The following is a 6000-nucleotide window of genomic DNA, read 5'->3' as shown; positions in this document are numbered from 1 at the left end:
TGCTAACCCCAAATACCACCACAGAACCTGGGCAGTGAGCGGAAAAACTAGATTTCTGTCTATTGCCAGACTCCCTCCCTTCTCAGCTACTTGACTGGCATTTCAGTCTTTGAGGGCCTGGACAATGATACCTTAATTTCATCAGGAAGTGGTTGTAGAAGAGATTATATCACTCCTTATTATCAATAAAAGGCTGGAATTTAAGTCTCAAGACAAGTCTCACTCAGAACCTATGGCTCCTCCCAGCACTTCTAACCCCTCCCCCTCCCCTAAACTCCTCTCTCCCAGGGGTGGGCTTCTGCTTGCCTTCCCCCAGCTGATCCCTATATAACTCAGGCATTTTGTCTATGCCACCTCTCATGTTTTCTTGGTCAGTGGCCCCTCTCTTGTTTTCCCTCCCCCTTTCTCCTCTCATGTTCTGGTTTAGTCTGCTGACCATGTTCAGCCTGGACTCTTCCTTCTTCCTTCATTCTCCCTTCTATCTACAATAAAAACCTTCTCCATATTTGAGGAATAGTCGTGTCCTTCTCCTTTATTTAATTCACTTGAAATTTTAGCAAATAAAGTCATTATGGACACATTTATTGAAAAAATCTGCAATATTTTAGAGTTACCTGCATGGACTTTGTGTAAGCATAGTACACAAAAAAATGAGTTCATGCGCCAGATATGGTGGTGCACACCTTTAATCCCAGCACTCAGGAAGTAGAGGTAGACAGATCTCTGAGTTCAAGGTCAGCCTAGTCTACATAGGAAGTTCCAGGCCACCCAGGGCTACATAGTAAAACCCTGTCTCAAAAAAATAAATCAGTACATAAATAAATAGAAAAATGGAAAAACAAGTTTATGTACTTTGGTTCTCTTCCAATGCCATGAGTAAATACTCCCAAGAATAAACAGTATTTGATCATTTTAAATTTGTGCGTGTGAGTGTGTGTGTGTGTGTGTGAGAGAGAGAGAGAGAGAGAGAGAGAGAGAGAGAGAGAGAGAGAGAGAGAGAGAGAGAGAGAGAGAGAAAGAGTGTAGGTTAGAAAAGAGTGTTGGATCCCCTGGAATTGCAAACAGTTGTGAATTCTTCAACTTTGGTGATAAGAATTGAACTCCTCTCCATGAAAGAGCTGCAAGCCCTCTTAAACCACTTCTCCTCCAAGATGCTTTTAAAAAGAAGCACAAAACCAAATAAGAGATAAAAAATAAAAAGAAGCACAAAAGGGAAAGACTGTTGACAAAACATTCTGAAAGCTCACATGAGTGAGTTGCGAATAATTTGGCAGACAGGATTAAAAACTTTGAGCTAACAGTAAAGACTGAGAAACTGGTGTCCCAACTACTTAGAAACAGTTCTATTCAGATCCTTTCCTTCACACCCTGTAACAGGCTGATTGTCTCTCCAGGCAAAGGAGAGACAGTACTAATAATGATCTAGAGGGAGACAGAGTGCCTGGGCGGAAGACATTTGGAATCCAGAAGTGCAAGGTGCTGAACTGGCAAGAGGAGTAAATGAACAGGTACCCACCAAGGACTCAGACTCCTTCCCTTGCCTCTCTGTGTGTGCCCAGCATACTAGCAATCAGGCCTGAACTTGAAAAGCATTTCTCTGGAGAGAATCTAGATCCAAGAAGAGCTCTAAAAGTGACAGAATTATTTGGGGCAAGCGTGATATTCAGGAAAACTGTTCAATTACGTTAGCATGCCCCAGGCCTGGGCTCAGAACTCTGATTAGCTCTTTTGTCCCTTACTGTAATGGCTAATCTTGGTTGTCAACTTGACTACTATCTGGATTCAGCTAAAATCTAAGCAGTTGGCCTTGCTTCTGGGAGATTTTCTTGACTGGGTCATTTGAAGTGGAGAGACAGCCCCCATGAAAGGGCAGGGGAGAATGAAGCTTTTGCTCTCACTCTTGCTGGCAAAGTTCATCTATTCTGTTACTGAGGCATTCTTTCACTGTTATTAGAACCTACATTTGGGGATCCCGACACAGACTGAAGACCAGCAGCTCTCTAAGAATCCTCAGGGACTTCAGCACTAGATTGAGACTGTTCAGACATCCAATCCCGTGGACTGAACATCTGCCAGATTCTTGGCCTGTCTGTCAGAAGACAGTAATTTTTGTACTATCCCAACCACACACAATCTATAAGCCACTCTAATAAATCATGTATCTATGTCTGTCTGTCTGTCTGTCTGTCTGTCTGTCTGCCTGCCTGTCTGTCTTTCCATCCATCCATTCATCCATCTATTCATCTGTCATCTGTGTCATTCTATCAGCTCTGTACCGTTAGAGAACCTTAAATAACTTCCCTTTCAACATAAGGAAGAAGCAATGTCTTTTCAGACCTCTGATTAAAACCTCTAAGATAAAGGAGCAAAGCAAACAGAAGAAGACAAAATGGATGAAACAGACAATGTAAGGAGAAAGAAAGCTTCAAATAACTCATATCTGAGGGAGGTCTGTGACAAGATGGGAAAATAATGCAACTAATAAGCAAAATGAAAAGATGCCTTTAGATGTGCCGGAGTGGTAGGCTCATTCAGGGACTGCACTTCTGATAGTTAAATAAACTGATACAGGATCAAATTGCCTTCTAAATACCTATGCTTATGGCCATAGACCAAAGCAGCCCCCAGCCTTAAGCAAAAACACCTCTCCTTACAATGAACAGTGGTGAACGCGAAGCCCATGACTGCCCAAGAGGCATATAATAAAAGATGCAGACCCAGCCCTAAATAAGTCATTTATATCAACTCCTCTAAAACCCAGAGAACATTGCAAAAGAGGGACAGGAAGCATGCAAGAGCTGAAAGTTAGAATTAAGGGTTATGAAATGGCATTCTTCAGACCTGATAGAACCATTGCAATCAGTAACTCATAAAAACTGTAGTTACCTGCACTAAGACTGCACAAGATCACCCCTATCAACAATTAGTCAAGGAAGGGGTGAGGGCTCACACAACCCTTCCCTTTATCTATGAGTTATTGGTTGTCAATGGATTCTGGGAGAGAGGGAATCATTATCTTTAGTTGTGCATCCAATGCTGAACACATCATGTTACAAGGGCTAGTTCCAAACCCACAGTCACACAGATGTCCCTGGTTAGGTTCAGTAGATCACAAAACAAATAATCATGAATGTGTATCTGGGGAGGTAGACTGAGATAGAGAGAGAGAGAGAGAGAGAGAGAGAGAGAGAGAGAGAGAGAGAGAGAGAGAGAGAGATTTGTGGAGGGGGGATGACAGGGATAGTGGGAGAGTGCGAGTAGTCAGTATGTATAATATTATAGATATTTGAAATTGTAAAAAAGAAAAATCAAAGATACATTCTGGGACTGGAAAGATGATTCAGTGATTAAAAGCATGTACTGCACTTGCAGAGGACCCAGGTTTAGTTCCAGAATCTATACTGTGTCTCACAACCTTTTGTAATTCTAGTTCCAAGAGATCTAACACTCTCTTCTTGCCTCCACAGGCACTGAATGCATGCGATGCACATACATACATGTCAAGCAACACACTTATACCCTTAAGATTAAAACAAACCTTTTTAAAAAATCCTGAAGTAAGCCAAGCTTGGTGGTGCATGCTCTATGGAGGCACAGGTAGGTGGATCTCTGAGTTTGAGGCTAGCTTGGTCTACGGATAACCCATAAAGAAACCATGTCTATATCAAGAACAAAGTATGACATTTCAGAGCATAGTGTTTGTTCCAAGAAGTATGAATAAACTCAAATGGGTGAAAAGTATATTTTAAACATGAAGGGTCCTAGAAATTCTTACTCCTCCCCAACTTCCCATGACAACCTTCTTAGAAGTCATTGCAAAATCTTCAAAACTAGGAACTAAAACATGGAGGAAGACATTACTCAACCAAATCTCACTTCACTACTTACTTTTTTGTCACTGTGACAAAAGAAATAAGGAAAGAAACTTAAGTAAGGAAGGGTTTATTTTGGGTCACAATCTGAAGATCTTGGAAGGAGTAGGCATAGTGGCAGGAGTCTGGAGTAGATGATTGTATTGAGCCTGCATTTAGTAAGCAGGCAGGGTTGAATACTGGTGTTCTGTTAACTATCTCTTTTTAACTCAGTCTGACATCCCACGCCAAGGAATAGTACTGTCAACTGTTACACTGAGTCTTTCTTCCTTAGTTAAACAAATCTAGAAACTCCATCAGAGGCATGCTATTCTCTCCTAGGTGATTGTAGACCCTGTTTAGTTGACAATACTAGTCATTGCAAATTCACTCCTTGTCAACTTGACATCCAAAATTGTCACTTTTAAGTCATAACCTTCTGCTCCTTCTTCTAGGATCATGGCCATGTCATGATACAAAGTGAATTCCATTCAAATGCAAAAGTCCATAGTCTTGCAACAGTTCCATCACAGAGGGAATATGGGAAAAATAGAACCCCAACACCAAGAGTGAGAAATCCTCTTTTGAGTTGCTGGTCAGAGTTGTCAAAAATACTCCTAAACCATTATAGCCTATTGTTATTGTCATCCGTTGCCCCAACTCCCAGAAATGAATGTTAAGTTCTTATTGCTGAAGATACCATTTACTTTGGACACAAGGCCCCGAGGATCTGAGCTGGATCTGACCTGAAAGCCTACTCCCTGAGGACTAACTTTGGTGGTAACAAAAAGAAGCAAGAAAGATTCCAAAGGAGGAAAGCTACCAATAGTTCTACCCAGCTATGATACCTATGAACTACCACAGTAATAACCCTAAAGGTGTAATAGTGGCACATTGAATCTTGGCAATAACCAACAGCTCTCTATTTGAACTTAAGGCCCAATAAACAAGAGAAATCGTGCCTGGTACTGGAAATCCAGTCGAGCTAGCCCTGGGTAGTTGTCTGGTAAGGTCACAGATCTTGTAGGAGAACCTACAACTGCCACTATACTAAGCCAGTATAATTTCTAACAGTATTCTAAGTTTGTACCCTTATACCCACAGACAAGTTTAGCTTTCAGACCCCCATTTTCTAAAGAAATTCCTCTTTGTAAAAGACAGAGACTGTCATGGAAAACTACACCCAATAACAATGCAGAGAACAAGTGATTGTGTGATGTCCAACCCTAACATCATCTACAACACAATTCCTGCACCCAAGGTTCCGGGAACACTGGAGAAGAGGGGACAGAAAGACTGTAAGAGCCAGAGGACCAGGATGTCTGCTGTGCAGTTTTGTCTGCTAGAAATGTCAGAGAATCTACACCCATTAAATTTCAATAGCATAGCTGCCTAGACATGACTTGAATAAGGATGACAACTAAAGCATGACAACTACAGACATGCTAAGGTGGAAGGGGTAAAGCTCACAAAGCCTCAGTCCTACACAAAGAACAGCAGACAACAACGGAATGCTGAGAGCAGGAGAAGTGAGTCTTCCTCCAGGAAGAGCCCTCTAACTGGCTATCCAATACCAAGTGGTCAACATACAAGTAACATTATATGGACTGAATATATGTAGCTATATATTTTGGGATACACACATACCCCCCACACATATATATACATATACTCTCTCTCTCTCTCTCTCTCACACACACACACACACACACAACAACAACAACAACAACAACAACAACAGAGGACAGTGGACAAACATTTGAGGGTGGTGGTGGGAGAGACTATAGGGGAGAAAAGGAAGATAGTGTAATTACATTTTAATTTCAAAAAATTGAACAATAAAAAACATTTCCAGCACTATTTAAAAGTATAAATACAAAGTTTCTTCTGAGATTTAGGTGATCTCTTAACTGTGAACCCCTACAACATCAAAGACAAATTACATAATTCCAATATACACTGACATGGAGTAAACATTTCCATTCCAAATGAAATAACATAGCAGATCAAAGCAAGACGAAAGATCATTATGTCAAACACTGAATCCCACAACTCCATAAGGATTTCTGGGGTTATGGTGGAATCATAGGAACTCCAAAGGGTTTAGATCAGTGGTTCTCAAACTGAGGGTCTCCACCCCCTCTGTTTG

The sequence above is a fragment of the Mesocricetus auratus genome, unplaced genomic scaffold, assembly GCF_017639785.1.
Source record: "Mesocricetus auratus isolate SY011 unplaced genomic scaffold, BCM_Maur_2.0 Super-Scaffold_100003, whole genome shotgun sequence".
Taxonomy (NCBI): domain Eukaryota; kingdom Metazoa; phylum Chordata; class Mammalia; order Rodentia; family Cricetidae; genus Mesocricetus; species Mesocricetus auratus.
Note: the sequence above shows the minus strand (reverse complement) of the source record.